Here is a 17967-nt window from a genome sequence, read left to right as displayed (position 1 = left end):
TCCAATATCTTATGTGCGAGATTGAAAGGCATCCTTCCTGCTCTGGTCTCTCCGACTCAAGGAGCTTTCGTCGCTGGTCGTCTGATCTCAGATAATTTGTTGATAGCACATGAGATGGTTCATGGGTTAAAAACAAATCCAAACTGCAAAGGAGATTATATTGCTATTAAAACCGACATGTCGAAAGCTTACGACAGAGTTGAATGGGGCTTTTTGGAAGTCCTACTGCAGCGTATGGGCTTTGATAGTAAATGGATACAGTGGATCATGCTTTGCATCAGATCAGTCACTTACACGGTCTTGCTCAATGGTCAAACCTATGGATGTATCACACCGGAACGTGGCATTCGCCAAGGTGATCCACTCTCTCCATTTCTCTTTATACTTTGTGCGGAGGCGTTGGTTCATGTGATGAACAGAGCAGAAGTCCAAGGTGATCTTACCGGAATGAAGTTAACCAAGCAGTGCCCTCCTATACAACACTTGCTCTTCGCGGATGATAGCTTATTCCTATGCAAAGCAACACTTAAGGAGTGCTCCAACTTCCTACACTGTCTTGCGCTGTATGGTAAAGCCTCTGGTCAGGAAATTAATTTCCAAAAATCATCCATCACTTTTGGAGCGGACATAGACCCAGTTATGAAACGGTTGGTTGCAGAGATTCTGCAGATCGAGAATGAGGGTGGTGCGGGGGTCTACTTGGGGCTTCCAGAATGCTTCAGTGGTTCCAAACAGCAACTTTTGGCCTTCATAGGTGAAAAACTAAGCAAACGTTTATCTGGATGGTACGCCAAGACGCTATCACTTGGGGGGAAGGAGATTTTACTAAAGTCTATAGCTATGGCACTTCCCGTATACGCCATGTCTTGTTTTCGCTTGACCAAACATCATTGTCAAAAGATAATGAGTGCTATGTCAGCTTTCTGGTGGAACGAATGCAGTGACAAGAACAAAATTCATTGGGTATCTTGGCCAGACTTATGTAAGCCAAAGGAAGTAGGAGGCTTAGGCTTCCGTGATATTGAGGATTTCAATCAAGCCCTGTTGGCCAAACAAGCCTGGAAGATTCTTAATGAACCACAGAGTCTCCTAGCTAAGGTCCTTAAAGGAAGATACTTTGCAAACAAAGACTTTCTAGAATGTGGCAAAGGCTATAGGCCATCATATGCTTGGAGGAGCATTTTATTTGGACGAGAGCTTTTGCAGCAAGGTCTGATCAAATCCATTGGCACTGGGGAGAATACATATGTTTGGTGTGACAAATGGATCATGGAAGAGACTCCTAGGCGACCCGTCAACAAACAACTTCTTATAGACATTAATCTCAAGGTGTCTTCTTTGATTGACACCACTGGCAATTGGAACATGGAAATGTTAACAGAGTTGTTTCCTCCAAACGAAGTCGTAAGGATCAGGCAGATGACTCCAGGGAACTTCAGAGACGGCTATACATGGGCTTTCTCCAAGCATGGAGCTTACACTGTTAAAACAGGGTTCGATTTTCTATCGAAAGCAAAAGTGAAACCTTTGAGCACACTTTCATTGCGGGAACAGTCACAGATAGCTTTAAAGAAACGAGTCTGGAAAATACCCACCCTCCCGAAGATTAGGATGTTCTTGTGGAGAGCTATATCTGGTGCTTTGGCGGTTGCTGAACGGCTTACATCTAGAGGCTTGCAAGTTGACACTTCTTGTAAACTCTGCAACAATGGCATTGAATCAATTAATCACGTATTGTTTCAATGCTCCACAGCTTCTCTTTTATGGACGGAGGCAAGAATAGAACCGCATCCAGACAGGTTAAGTGTTTCACTTGAAGAAAATTTGTTGTTCATCTTCAACGTGATGGAAGACAAGACAAAGTCTCTGACGACAAGACGCTCTGTTCCTTGGGTATTATGGACGATTTGGAAGAATAGGAATTCTATCCTCTACGCAGAAACACAAGATTCCACCGGGAGACTTATACGATTGATGATGGAGGAAGTGGAGCTCTGGTTTGCGCTGAACAGTCCTCAAACTGAAAACTCTCTCGCTAACCCACGAGTGGATGTATGTGATAAGTGGTCTGCTCCTGAGGAGGGTTTTCTTAAGTGTAACATCCATGCAAATTGGAGAAACTCATATTTACATAGTGGAGTTGCATGGCTCACGAGAGATCATCAAGGGAACGTAGTTCATCATGCCCGTGATGCGATCACGTTTGCTCCTGACCGTCTGGTGGCAGAACTCAGATGCGTGATATGGGCTCTACTAAGCTTACGAGACTTAGGAATAACAAGGGTGATATTGGCGCTGGATTATCAAGAGGTGATCGCTGCTATTAAGGCTCCGCACCTTTGGCCAAAATTCAGAGGTTTGCTGGATCGAGTCAGAGAGCTAACGGAATCTTTTGAGAGTTTAACTTTTGAAGGAGAAAAGATCTCAGCTAATGGTATTGCGAGAGATATAGCAAAGAGTGTTCTGCGGGATGGAAGATTCCAATCATACTTGGCCTTGGGTGGTCCCTCTTGGCTTCATGATCGGATAATGAGAGAAAAGAATGGAAATGGCTTTTGATTCTTATTTAGAATGTTGCCATTATTCCTGTTATTGGTTTGCCTTGGTTGTCAAGGTTGGTTTTTGTAAACCGGTTTTTCACTCCTGTTTTTGATTAATAATAACTCCAGACGTTCAAAAAAAAAAAAACTAGGACTGGGCAAAAAATCCGAACCCGAAAAACCGAACCGAACCCGATCCGAAAAAGTAGCACCGAACCCGAACCGAAATTGATTAAATATCCGAACGGGTTCAAAATTTCGGTATTTAAAAAACCGAAACCGAACCCGATCCGAACCGAAATATTTTGGGTACCCGAATGTATCCGAAATAAATTTATATAGTTAAATATATACATTGTTTTTATATATAATGTATATTAAAAATATTAAAAATATATAAAATACCTTTAAGTTTTCTAAAATACTCGGAAAATTTAAAGTATATAGAAAATCTATCTTTGTGAAACAAAAATTAAATCTAGAAAATTCTACTTTCGGGAACGGAGGTAGTATTTATGAAGGAAATCAAATAGCTATAAACCACCAAGGTTGGAACTGTTGGTGGTTTGTGGGTATGAACGAAGGGGAGACATTGCTTATATGATTGTCATAAAGCCAATTCCATGTTTCTATTTTTTCCTAACCAAAAAAGAATAGATTAGTCATATTAATTGGATATTGCAATAATAAGAGACATGTTTTTTTCAACACAAACAAGAAAACGCCATGTGAACTTCCACCATCTTTGTAATCTGCCTAACAACATGTATTGTACTAGATTATAGATTTTCTGCTTTTTGTTATGTTTTACGGTTTAAAAATACCAATGGGGTGTATTTAATTCCTAGCTGGACTGGCTAAAGGAAAGACATATATAGACCGAATGTTACCTTGCATACATATTACATACTCGTGATTGGGTTGCACTTAAACAATTAACACGGCTAATATGATGCAAGAGAAACACATTACATTTAGTGTGATCAACGGAGGATGTAACTAGTGAGATTATCTATATATATAAAGAAAAGGTGTCTCTCTTTTTAGAGAGCCACGTCACTAAATGAGTTTCTCATGACCCGACACGTGTCCAAACGGCAACCCCATCCGCGTTTCACTTAAAATCTGTTTTGATATTTGGGCTTTGACAATTAAAGCATAATTTACGGATAATTTTGGTAGCTTTGTATAATGTTTTGCATTTGGGCTTTCGGGATGATTGGCCCAGAGCCATGACCACGCTTCTTTGTCTTCAAAGCCGACATTCTGTTAATCATTTCATCTTCTTCGTCGTACACTAAAACTGAACTGAGTAACGGATTCGCCAAGATTTATGCTGAAGCCATAAACTTAACATTTAATCTTCGACCCCACTACTTCTCATCACATCACAACCTTCGATCTCTTCGGATTCTTCACGATTTGGAGATATAAATAAGCGTTTCTGCGAGCTAGGTCGTGGTGGGTTCGGAGTGGTCTACAAGACGAGTCTCCAGGATGGCATTCAAGAAACTGACCTTTTCGGGTCTGATAAAGTCGCAGGAGGAGTTCGAGAGCGAGATAAGAAAACTCGACAAGCTGTGAGGCACATGGATGTCGTTGAGATCAAAGGGTACTACTGGACGCGACCGCTGCAGCTCCTTCTCTATGAGTTTGTATAGACTATGAGTTTGTAATTTCTAGAGAGAGAGTTTTCTCTCTGTTTCTCTCTCTGTTCTCAAATCTTTATATCTTTCAAAGAGAGAGAAAACTTGATTTTCTTTTCCGGCTCATGTTCATAATAATATAATGAATCGGATCTTTTGTTTATAGTTTACCTCTTCTTTTTGTTTCTCTTCATTGGTTTTCAATCTAATCTTTTGTGGGAGAGAAGAAGAGTAATTTTTAGTGGTTTGTTGTGGTTTCAAACTAAAACTGAAGCAGTTCTTCACTTCTTTCATCTCTTAACTTTGGTTTTAGCTTGATTTTAATAAAGTTTCGACCTTTATGGTTCGAAGTTTTGTTTCTGATCTGTGATCAGATTTCAATTCCGTTCTGGAGTCGGAAAGCTATCGTGCCATATAGCTATTTCAAATACCTATTCTTTAATTTCTCTTAGCACTCTCTTTCATGTTTCAGAGAGTAATATTGTGGTCTTCAAGCGTCAATCCTGAGTGCGTAGTTGTTTTCGTGGAGTGTTATGATGTGTCTGGGGAAGCTTATACAGACAGGGACGAGTGCGTTTGCCTGACTTGGCGTGAATGATTCAGCATCATTCTGGGGATAGCGAGAGGTCTTGCTTATCTGCACGGGAGTAACATCACTCACTACAATCTGAAAGCAACGAACATGCTCATAGACGCAGCCACATGGGAGGCAAAAGTCTCTGACTTTGGGCTGGCCAGGCTATTGGCCTCGGCGCTGGTATGCTTTTGAAACTGCAATAAGACAATCTTGGTATATATGTTCTGTATCGATAATGTGTTGCATATGGATATATGTATGTATAGGTGATTCAACCGGAAGAGTCATTAACGCAGTCTCTTACACAACAGCTTGCTCATAGCAAACACTTCCATCAGGATACTATTCTCTTGCCAAGAACATACCTAGATTCTCAGACTTGCAATTTCCCTCGACGATGGATTTGTTCAATCTAAGGTAATTGCCATAGATTCTGAAGATGTATTGAAAACCCGACATGCTCAATTTTTTTTTGTGTTTCTGTTTTTTAATTTTCAGACACACGGATTCTGGAGAATGATCTCTAAAGAGAAGATTTAGAGCCTAATAAACCATGTGTTGTTTTGTCTTCTTATTAAAACAGGTTTTCGGAGAGCTTTGGTTCATTTGTCTTCTCTTTCTCTCTTCGTATAGCTTTAGAGCATCTTTAGTATATATTTAATCTTTAATTTCTAATACTAATTTGGATACATATTCACATCTTCGTTGGTCTGAAACCAGTTTTCAGATGCTTATCCATGTTCACTTTCATAAATATCTGTCTCTGTTTGTTGTTTTGCAGTATTGTATCTGATTTTTTTATTAGTTTTTATTTGGAACACAACACCATCCTACAGGTTTTGACAATTCGACATCTCTATACACTTCGCTGATAAAAATACACAAACACAAATTGAGAAAGCTTTAAAGCATTTAAAAGCCCCGTGTCAATGACCGAACATGTCTGTGGGCAAGACCAATATCATTTGCGACTGAACTGACAGGAAGAATTCGAGAACTTAATTCATTTGAGATAAAAGCGTATATCTTGCCATTCCAAGTCCGTAATCGACTAATCGTCATTGCTTCATGGACAAGAAGCTCCTCTGTAACCTGCAACATGAACTCAAAAATATCAGCGTATGGAAGTAAATTTCGAAATGTGCCGGCTATAGTAAGTAGAAGTATATCATGATCGATTTATTTATGGTGAGAACACATTGCATAGAATCCATATCAGTCGACTTTTTATCATTCCAAGTTAAACTTCATCCCAAATTTGATATAAATTAGAGAAAGTCACTGTATTATTAATTATCCCCCTTGAGTTTCACAAGATTTTAATAATTCTCATCCAAGGATTTCTCAAGAAGATTGCATGGCGGCCCGAAGAAAGAAAAATGTTAATTAAGATGTCTAATATAGTTAGATCGATAAATTTATTTTATCACTAAACCAAAAATAACTGATTTATATTTGGAAACGATAATTCAATTATTCTAAAGCTATTAAAAATAAGTTGTAAATAATTTTTTTTCCCATACAAACTTGAATGAACAAGATAAAATATTGTTTAATCATATCAAAAATTTAATTAACTTTTTATTCATGTAGCTTGCTTTCTTGAATATAATTTTCAGTTCTGATAATTCAAAAATGTGAGTACAAATAATTTTAGTTTGTTCATCATGAATAAAAAGGAAAATTTTCATTCACCTACCATTATATATTTGTGTTATCGGTTCATTGTATATTTAAGATATATTTAAATACAAATGAAACAAAAAAATTAAAAATATAATTCAAATAATAATGAAAAAAAATCGTAGAAAGAAACATCATCTCGAGAATAATCACAAGCATAACTATGTTGCATTTATCACAAATTTATTAACAGTATATAACGAGCACAATACAAATCCAAATGATCAAGAAGTATGTAGTTAAGTATGAGGGTCCTCAACACTTATCCAATAAAAACTCTCCCCTTTAAACAAACGGCATCAATATGAATTGAAATAACTATTTTTTTGTCAGATCATAGATCTATGTGTTAAATTATAATATAAAAATCTTATAATAAATATTTAAAATGTGATAAAATTAGCAAACATCACGCGTGAAACACGAAAATATGAGATAACAAATATATTATATATACAAATGCATAATTGTAATATTAAAAATTTAAGTGACGAACAATTATAATTTTAATTAGGTATTATAATTTAAAGAATACATACAACTTAAATTAGACTAAATATTTTGAAATATTTAATAAATGTTTTGATATATTTCAGTTACCAACCCGCCCGCAGGGCGGGCTAACCCTAGTACTAATATAATATATTTTGCTTCTCTATTCGAAATGTCCAAAAATTTCCAAATAATTACTTAGTAAAAATTGTTTAGATCGTACATGTTCACTTTTATAAATGTGAAAGAATACGAGTGAGGTAATCATATTCAACATTCAAATGGCTACAGCTACTTAACGTTTTGTAGATACAAACAAGAAAACGAAATGTAAGTCCCTTCATATTCACCACCTCTCTATAGACTCTAGTCACCAGCTAAACTCTTTTTTTCTTTCTTACTTAGGGTCTAGTTGGTATTTTAGGAATAGAGTGGAGTAAAAAAATATGAAAATAATATAGTAAAAAGAGAAAAAGGAACAAGTAACATAACTGCTATTACTCTGATAATTTTTTTTTTGTAACTATTTTTACTCTGATAAATTATAGAGTAAAAAATAAGTGTGTACTTGTCTTCGTTTCAATAGTAACTAGAGTAATATAAAAAATAGTGTTACAAGGGTTACAACACTTGATTGATAGAAATAATACAAAATTTAGAGTAAATATTTACCCCATAATGACCAATCAGTCACAGCCTAGAAGATTTAATTGTTTCTGGTCAAGAAATTTTCAATTGTTATGTTCAAAAGGGGGTAACTTAAATAAATATCCAAGTCACAATCCATAACAAGGACCGTTTAATTTTTGTATATAACAAATTATGTTATTTTGTTGGTTTATTATTGGTTATCAATGCTTATTTATGATGCACATTGCTACACAAAACCAATAAACCTGGTTCGAATATAAAAATATATAGCGACGGCGGAAACAAAACATAAAGTAAAAGATAGTGAATAGATCGTATATGAGCTTATAATCTGTCATGACAACAACCAACAGAACCATGTAGTATTAACCTTATGTTTGCTGGTCAAACTATATAATATTAGTGATTGACACATTATTAACGTCCCTAAGTTATAATTTCTAAAATCTAGAAACAGTTGACACCAAATAATTAGACGAACAAACCCGACCGGGGCATGGCAGTATTGTTAGTCTATCTATCTTATTAAAACAGAAACATTACAACTTCTTCTAGGTGGATTTTAAAGTTGGACCTTATGTAATTAATGCTATATTAATCTACTTATTATTAGACATACATTTTTATAAATAATTAATATCAACCATTACCATAGTTTTTCACTTCTTACCTTATTATTATATCCACTACGCATGTTTCCTTATATTGCATATATTTTACTATAATCTAGGTACATCCACTAGCATATTATACTATAAGATAGATTATTAATAATACATCTACTAACATATAATACTATACGACAGATTACTAATAATACAATATATCATATGTATTCATTAACTTGCATCTATCGATATTACTATATTATATTATACAGATTACTAATAATACAATATACTATGAAGACGACTAACTCTATACTTTGAACCTATAAACTATGATTAACTAATTTATACCAAAAATGATATTACTGTTACAAATTAATTTTTATAAAAATTATTTATAGTAGCAATTTGTTATATAAGATAAATTTAATCAAGACCCAAATCTTTTTTTTTCCTGTTCAGAAAAAAAAACCTACGAATATATACCATTAAGTTAGCCAAAAATCTTCCGAATAAATAGTAAATCTCACTAACCCCAAAAAAATGAATTAAAAATATAATAAAAGATATTATGTTTGAAATTTAGCTCACTGGGTCGGGTATAAATCTGTTCATTTCAGGTATGAGTTTTTCGGGTTCTCAACATTTGGATCTAAGTAGGTTTTTGATTTTATTTTTTTTTTTTTTTTTTTTAGTTTGTCAAAAAAAGGTATTTGATTTTTTTTTGTCCTGGTCGATTTTTTTTGGTTCCGGATCATTATAACTTTTTATATTATAAATCTTAAATAATATACAACATGTATATAAAAAATACGAATCAAAAGATAAACCCGCGCAGGCGCGCGGGTCATGATCTAGTTTTATTTACAAGGAGTTCCTCAAAATTATTTGATTATTAACAATATAAGGTTACATCAGCTTTGAACTTATGTCGATATCGTTCTAGAATTCAAATCAATACTATTAATTTTGGAACATGACCGGTTGATAAAGGTCATATCCACCTAATAATATAAATACTTTTAAATATATAAACCGTTTTTCATCTATGTAACTACCAATTAATAGTATAAATAGTTTCTAATTTTTCTTTTAGTTCCAACTTTTTCGGCCCTACATATAGGGACAGTTACACGATTGAATATAAATGACTAATACGTGCTTGACTAACTTATAATAGTTGATGGTTACAAATAATGTCAAGTTATACGCCACTGTCAAGTTTTAGAAATTCATGATAATTAATTATTTATCATACTAGAACACTACAACCAATTCTTCTACTTATAATATTTAGTTTTTTTGGTTCATATTTTTGGTTTTATAATTAGCATATCAAATATATAATTTAACATTAGCTTTAATGTTTTTTTCAATTATTTACAAGAAACTACCAAATTTAAAATTGAGATCCATATATAATTTTAGTAAATTTTTAAAAATTCAGTTAATATAATATGGTCATAATTAAAATCATTATATATTTATTTAATAAAAATAAAGTATTTAAAGTTAGTTAATATAATATATATTTTTAAAGAGTATAAGCTTAACCCATTTACATATATGTCTATTAAAAATTATTTTTCAAACAATTTTCAAAAAATTTGTTTGTAGTGGGTTGAATTTGATATTGGTTTTTGGATATAATACTTTAAAAACCGTTCGAGTATATATGATATGTCTAATAGAGTATGAGACTTTGATTTCTGAGTCAATTTTAAATCTGGTTTTCTGGGTACGAATGTTATCGACAAAATACGTTTGGTAACCCGCTTAGAAATATATAACATGTTGCAAACTTTAAAAACAAAGCTAAAAATAATTTATGAAATACATATGGTACAAGTGTATAGTTATGCAATTTGACATATTTAATATAGTTATCAAAATTATATTAAATTAATATTAAACACAAATATAATTATAAACATAATACAAATATAAAAATTAAATTTAAAAAAAAACTAAAAACAAATATACCCGCCCTTTGAAAGGGCGGGTCAAAATCTAGTTTTATATATTAAAACAGAAGTCACCATTTCACTTTATGTATGATTTTTTTAATTTGTATCAACTTTATAAAATTTATTAAATTTTGCGTATGTTATGATATCTTTTCATATCTTATTTTTATTAGAAATGTAAATAAATATTTAAAAGAAGATTCTAATAAAATATTTTTGAAATCACTTAAAATCTTCTTAAAATATATTTTTAAAATTAGTTATTTGAAATTTTAATTATCATCAAATATTATTAAAAATCTAATTCATTTTTAATCTATAAACAAAAAATAAAAATTCTGTAAAATACTTTTATCAGTATCCAAGAATTTGTTTTCTCTATTATGTAAGTCCAGCTTAATTTAATTTTCACATATATTTCAAATTTACAAATAAAAAATAAATTAAAAATACTAATTTATAAATCACACAAAAATTATTATAAAATTGGATAATATATAACATCTAATTTTATTAAATTATTGATAAATTTTATTATATAGTCTACAACATTTTAATATTTAAGAATATTATTATGCTTCAATATATGTTTAGTTATTGTTTAAAATGAAAAATAAAAATTTTATCATACTTTACTCATTTTATAATCATAATTTATCAAATTAACATAATTATTACATTGAACTAAATACGATAAAACTAAACTAAAATGATATATTAATATATTTTATTTTCATAAATAAAAATATTTATATTAAAATAATATGTTGTCAAATGGGCTAACATACTATATAATACATGTAAACAAATTAACATATCTTAAAGTTATATATATACAACAATATATTATCTAAAAATTAATAAGCATAAATAAATAAATATTTGGTTGACAAAACAAAATAATAATAAATAAATATTTAAATATATGATTAATATTAAAAATATATACCCATAATAATGTAAATATATATATAAAAATAAAATCCCGCTCGGTTGAGCGGGTCAAAATCTAGTGACTATTATTAAAGTTTAGGGGGTTTATTGAAAGATAAATTTGTATGGAATTTGTGAATTTTAAAAGTTTATGGATTTTAAAATTACGTGTATTAAGAAAATATATATACATTAATTGCGGCTGACAAAAAAAGTTTTTTTATCAATTGCGACTTCATGGATTTATATTATTTGTTATTTTTATCATTTATTTGGTAAATTTAATATATAGTTAAGAAGTTCTAGAATTTAAAATAAAGTTTAAAATAAACAAATAAATGCTTTAAATTTTTAAAATAAAAAAAATGTTTTAAAAAAGAATTTTAGAATTTCAAAATAAAATTTTGAAAATTGAAAAATTGAAGAAAAAAAAATTATAAAATGAAAAATCAAAAGTAATTAAAAAAATAGAATTCAAAAACCTATAATTCGAAAGTATATTATTTTAATGAAAAAACAATTAAATATAATTATACATTCAAAAAATAATTTTATATAATTTGGGTTGAAAGTGAAAAAGATATTTGGCAAGAATGATTATTTTGTTTTCTAATAAATCTCATAGATACACATGATATTTTGAAAGTCATGTCTTATGAGTAAAAATGAAGAGAATTCATTTTCCAATAACAATAGACTTATTTAAAAATACAAAATTAATAATAACTAAAAAATTTTGAATAACAAGAGATTATAATGGATTTAAAAATTCTCAAACAAATAACAAAAATTGTTAAAATCAATTAACCAATAATTATAGAATCTCAAAATTTCCAAAGTTGATGAGAATTCATTTTAACCATGAAAATTCCCAATACCAATAACATTTTGAACTTTGAAAATGTTTGATTAGCATTTTTAACCATTAAATTGATAATTGTTTCATTAAACACTCAATCTGAAATCGACATATAACCGTTTTAATAATACTACATGTCAATTTTGTACTTAATAAATAAATTAGATTAGATGTGTGATCGAAATATTATTATTTTTTTAACGTCTAAGTAATTATGCTATTACAACAATACAACTCTGCTCTGAATCATCTTATGAGATATATGTTTGATGGTACGTCATATACCAAACTGAAGATCTCTTGTGATCTATTTTTTTCATAATAAGTATCATTTGGTATTTTCTAAGTTTTGAACCCTATACTTCCAGTATAAAAATGTTAATGAACTTTTAATCAAACTATTGGATTAAAGAATTTCCACATCTAAATATTAATTTATAAGTTAAATTGCTAGAAGAAAAAATCAAAATTTAAAGTAGTAGTGAGTTTTAATTTGATGACTTTTATGTGATTTTATCAGAATATATTTTAAGTTTTGGAAATTTAAGGGGTTTTTTTATCCCAGTGATTGTAACTTGTTTTGGGCTTTATGGATCGTTTGACCTTCAATTACCTAACTAACTCTGGGCCTTGGTCCATAGCTAAACCACTAAAATCGTCCTTATCCCTATATACTAAAGCGCAAGTCGTCTTACCAATAGTATTCTGACACATGGAAATTATTTATTTTTTAAAGAGAATTTTGATTAAACAAATTCTGTTCAGTTTTTAAAACTTAAAATACCTAAATGCCTAAATTTTCTCACCACCACGTTGAAGATAAAATCACATTCTGCAACTGTCGAATTAGTTTACTTTTCATTCTTATTAATTTTACTCTCTTCTTCATAGATTCATCCTCTCTTTGTCGAATTCTTCCTCTGATCAAAACAAACTCCACACAAATTTATGATTATTTTTATTTAATTTTCTCAAAATGATCGTTCTTAGTTTATATTCATTTTCCTTTCATTCTCAATTAATAATCTCTTTTGTTCATTTCAGGTTAAAAATGGTACCCGAGTGTGTTCCTGTTTCAAAACTTAAAATTTTAGTAAAGAATGGAAATAAAAGGTTTGCAGCAATCAAGGTAACGAGAAGCATCTCAACTCTATTGTATCTACAATTGAGTATTCAAATCTGTTCTTTCTATGTCATATCTTTATGAAACGACTTATCTTACTTCTGCATTAATAAAAAAAAAACAGAAACAGAAAGAGAAGAGAAAAAAGATAAACAAAACAAAGGAACCATCTCTTCTACAAACATAGAACACGAGCAGAACCGTACATAAATGAAAACAAGTGGTATTCTTAGTTATTATCTGATTCTCTCGCATATGTTACTCGAACTGATTTTTTTTTTTTAGATTTGAAGAAATCATATCCATTGGCTAAACCATAATGATGCAATCAATAGCTACTCTACCGAGGGAAAGGAGGATCAACAAATGTGATTCAAATTTTCTTTATGGCTTGACTATTTCACATATCTACTTTTTCTTATAACAGAGCATATTAACCTATCTACAAACTTTTCGTAAGTCTATTATATAAAAATTTGACTATTTTATATACATGTTTAGTTTTATGAGTTTTTTGTTATATTAGTTTTAGGTAAACTTATTTTAAAGAAGACTTAGTTACAAAAAAATACAAATAAAAATGGATCAAATATGATATTTCTAGGTGATATCCAGCTCCAGAAAATGTATCTAAATAAGTTCAGTTTTGATAAAAAAAAAAAAAACTATTGTAATTTGATTTTTAAGAGATTTAAATGCAAGCAAAGATTTACCCGTGCTTAGCACGGGGGGATAATACTAGTTAAATCAATTAAAGCTTAAAACGTTCCTTAAATCACGTTAACTTGCCGAAGAAACCAAATCAAGTATTACCTCGATAATATTGCAGTAATCAAAAAGGAAAGAGGAATCGCGATGATATATAGTATACACTATACACACACAACACAAGTTTTAAATTCAGTTTTGTTTTTTCATTCGGGTTTGGTTCATTTCCTTTTTTTTGAGAAATAAGAATTTGATCCAACATTTCTGGGTCAGGCCCATAGTGAGTGTTGGGCTTTACCAAGACAATGATGGGTTTTGTTTGTACTCGATCTGAAGCCGACATGGCATTAAAAGACAAATCACATGGAGAAGAGACAGGTGTCGAACATAACGGCAATGGCGGCTTCGGTTTGTGGTTAGGGCATGGATCTTTAGCAAAGCAAACATAAAAGCAGAACGGTGATGGTCCCACGCACACTTGTCTGCTGCATTGTCGGAGCCCACTTTGTTAACATGGACCCACACGTTCTTTGCTCTTTTCTTATTCCCTCTCCATAAATGTTTTCTCCCCGTTGCTCAAAAAAAAAAAAGTTTTCTCCCATGTCATTCGATCCTATTCAATTATTCATACTTAAGTCTAATTTTTTGTTGCATTATTTGATCCTTTTCTTGGAACACTATTGCATTATTCGACAAAACGCCAAATAAACTCTCCTTCGGTTTCACTTGATCATTAGAAATAGATTTTCTTTAGACGGAAAGAAAGGGTATGTTCATTTGATTACTCCATTGCATGAGGGAGTAACATAATCGTCTCATCATGTATAAATGTGTCATTAATTTAACCATGCAAATATTTTCTTTTTTAACACGTTTATATTGTTTCAAGAAAAGTGCCATATCGTATCATTGAAGAAGTTTTCCACCACCATCCGATTAAATCATTGAACGAAACTCATGAGCATCAAGTTCTTATCATGTCTGCCAAGTTTAGTGTGAACTGTTTACAGACGTTTCAGTATTGAACTGCGAGATTTTAGTGAGTTACCTACGTTCAGTTACGTTGACTGGTCTTTATATATATGCAGTACAGTTTTGCATGTCTATGTATTAAACAAAGTCAAACAGATATATAATAATAAATTTGCATGTATTTAACCATTGTAACTACAAATTATATTCTTTGTATTGAAGTACAGTTAGACATATAAAATACAAATATTTGTTAAGTCTTTTGGGGTTTAGCAGACACTACCAGTGTCCACTTGTTGATAATATCAAACTATGTCCGTTGTTCAATAGAAGCGTGGGAATTAGTACTTTACTAGTGTTCGATCCCGTACTACGTACGGGAAAAAAATCTTAAATTTTTGTATGTTTAACATATATTTTGAACCTATATTAACAATACACTTTGGATTAAAAATATACTAACACCACATATGTCGTCTCTACTATTTTTGGGTGTCAAGTGATACCGAAAATTTTAATTTGTATTTGCATAATATAACCATCAAAATTTACTGCAGTAATAAACTAAAATTCTTATATTGACAATATTACTTCTATCTCATTCCAATAGAGAAACACCAATATGTCATCTTCACATTTTTTATGGCAACATGAGCTGTTTTTCTTTTGCCTTATATAGATCTATGATAAATAAAGAAAAACTCAATAAAAATGAAACAACGGAAAGAAAAGTGGTAAAATAATTATTTAATAGTATTTTCGTGCAGGGTCTGATTTCTTAATATATATTTGTGCAACCTTGTGCCTGAAAATTAGGAATATAAAAAAATAGGAATCTGAAAAATAGAGATTTACCTACACTTATAGGAAACTACAAATGGCAGAGTTCATTTTAGTTACAGAAAGTTTATTTATAATTTTATAATTTTTTGATTGGCTTAAGTTTTATGAAGTCAATAACTAATTAGCTTTAATTATGTTTTGAAAAGCATAAATTATGTGTCATAAATTGTTACTTGTGTTAACTAAATTCCTAGGTATCTATTTTTTTTTACAACTCCACAATTTTATTATTTCTTAAGGAATTCATCAACACTGCTAGACTACACAAACAACAAAAGAAAAATGCATAACATATTTTTTATATAAGTAGGATAACAGGAAACGCACATGCACTTTTTCACACAATTCAAATACAGATATATGTAATGTAATTTGCTGAAAAAAGAATTAGATAAAGTATACCTTAGTCACTGATGCGTTTTTTATTTTTCATTCTGTTACAAAAGCCGTAAGCTCTGATTCAAGTGCCATCTTCAATCCTAGATATACAGAACAAAATCAGAGATTATTTGTTATAGAATAAGAGAACACTAAATCTAAATAAAGAGTAGTTTAAATTTGCATAAGTTTTTGATGCGACTGTTGAATATCTAAGAAAACAAAAAAACAAAGAAGATTTGACAATGAAGAAGATAGAGACGGAAAAAAAAGAGAAATCAATTAGTCGATAAAACTTTATATAGGAAAAAAATAACAGTTTGAAGTTTGTGAACGTGGGATTGATTTTTTGAGAAAATCCAGGAATTTAGTTAGTTGGAGGTTTAGAAAAAATAGAAATCGCTTGATATGTTTTTAATTATTTTTAATTTATATTTTATAAAATATGACATGTGGCAGAATTTGATTTGCAAAGCGACTTGCACTTTATTATATAAAAGATTAGAAAAATATAGTAAAAGAAATATTGCACAATTTAGATTTTATACTTCGTTGATCAAAATATGAGATAGTATACTACTGATTCTTTTTTTTTTTTTTTTTGTCATCAAACATACAGACTCATATAGACTCTGTACACCAAACTGGTAGCTCTGCATCCATGTGAACGACAAAAGACGATTGTTGCCTGGCACTACGTGCTAAACGATCCGCCCTTGAGTTTGCCGTTCGTGGTACATGAATGAGTTGTGAGCTGTGGAAACTACTTCGTAACCTCTTGATATCCTCCAGATAACTTGCAAACGCTGGCCACTCCTCTGGTTCCGAAACCATCTTCACCAACTGAGAACAATCCGTTGCAAACGTAACCTGAAACTGTCGTAAATTTCTCATGCATTCCATTGCCCAAATCAGTGCCTCCACCTCCGAATGAAGTGGTGACATACTAGATCGAACATTTCTCGCCCCCATTAGTCCCTCGTATCCTTCCAGGGTACTATACCAGCCTTGTCCCGAGAAAGGTTCTTTATCCTTCCACGAACCATCTGTGAAACACCATCTCCCTGGGATATTGACTGGTTGATTTACTTGAGGTTGTATAGTTTGCCGTATGTCCAACTCTTGAGCCGCAGCCCACATAGTAGATTCCGTTTCCGCCAGTTTTAGAGTATCCCTCGCATCAATATCCAGATTACTAAATACCTTACTATTTCTTGCTTTCCAAATATACCATAGTATCCATGAAAACTGGGAATCATTCATCTTGGGTAGCACTCTCCAGAATAAATGATCCATATTGGTGAATAATGATTCTGTTGGAAAAATATTCGGGTTTGTCGGTATCGTTGATAAAGCCCAAACTTGCCTCGCTGGAGGACATTCAAAGAATACATGATTCAAGGACTCCTCTGCATTCCCACATCGATCACAGCTAATTTCCCCTTGCATCCCACGTGTTTTTAAATTCTTTTTAACCGCAACACACCCTGATACAATCTGCCATAGGAAGTGTTTCATCTTTGGTGGACATTTAACCTGCCAACAAAAAGCCTTCAATGCATCCACCGTTGGACCATTGAAAACTGGTTGTTTTTCTGTATCTGGGTAAATCCTTTCCACCGCATATCCTGATTTAACCGTATATTTACCATTATTAGTAAAATGCCAGCCATCCTTGTCTTCCATACAAAATTTACTGAGAGGTATACTTTCGATAATCTGCGCATCCAAAGGGTCCACCAAGGCCCGAATGGCTTGTGAATTCCAAGTCCTAGAACCTGGGTTGATAAGAGAATCCACTGTAAGTTCCGGATACAAATTGTGTTGATTTTTGTTTGCTGGTCTCGGGCGAGTGGTTGGGAGCCAAGGATCATTCCATACTGAAATAGATGAACCTGTTCCCACCCTTTTAATTAGTCCTTTGCTAACCAGAGATCTAGCGGATACAATACTCCTCCAGCCATATGATGGGGAGTAAGAACGGATT

The 17967-nt window shown here is 31.6% G+C and overlaps 1 long non-coding RNA gene across 1 annotated transcript; it reads left to right on the top strand.

The window, feature by feature from the left end:
- The first annotated feature begins 3797 nt into the window (after positions 1–3797).
- LOC130510931 (uncharacterized) lies at positions 3798–5609 on the top strand. Its single transcript, XR_008944714.1, has 3 exons — positions 3798–4943; positions 5030–5180; positions 5262–5609. It is a non-coding gene; the product is annotated as an uncharacterized LOC130510931 (long non-coding RNA).
- The last annotated feature ends 12358 nt before the right edge of the window (positions 5610–17967 follow it).

This window comes from Raphanus sativus, chromosome 4, assembly GCF_000801105.2.
Source record: "Raphanus sativus cultivar WK10039 chromosome 4, ASM80110v3, whole genome shotgun sequence".
Taxonomy (NCBI): domain Eukaryota; kingdom Viridiplantae; phylum Streptophyta; class Magnoliopsida; order Brassicales; family Brassicaceae; genus Raphanus; species Raphanus sativus.
This window is presented reverse-complemented; position numbering and strand designations above follow the sequence as displayed.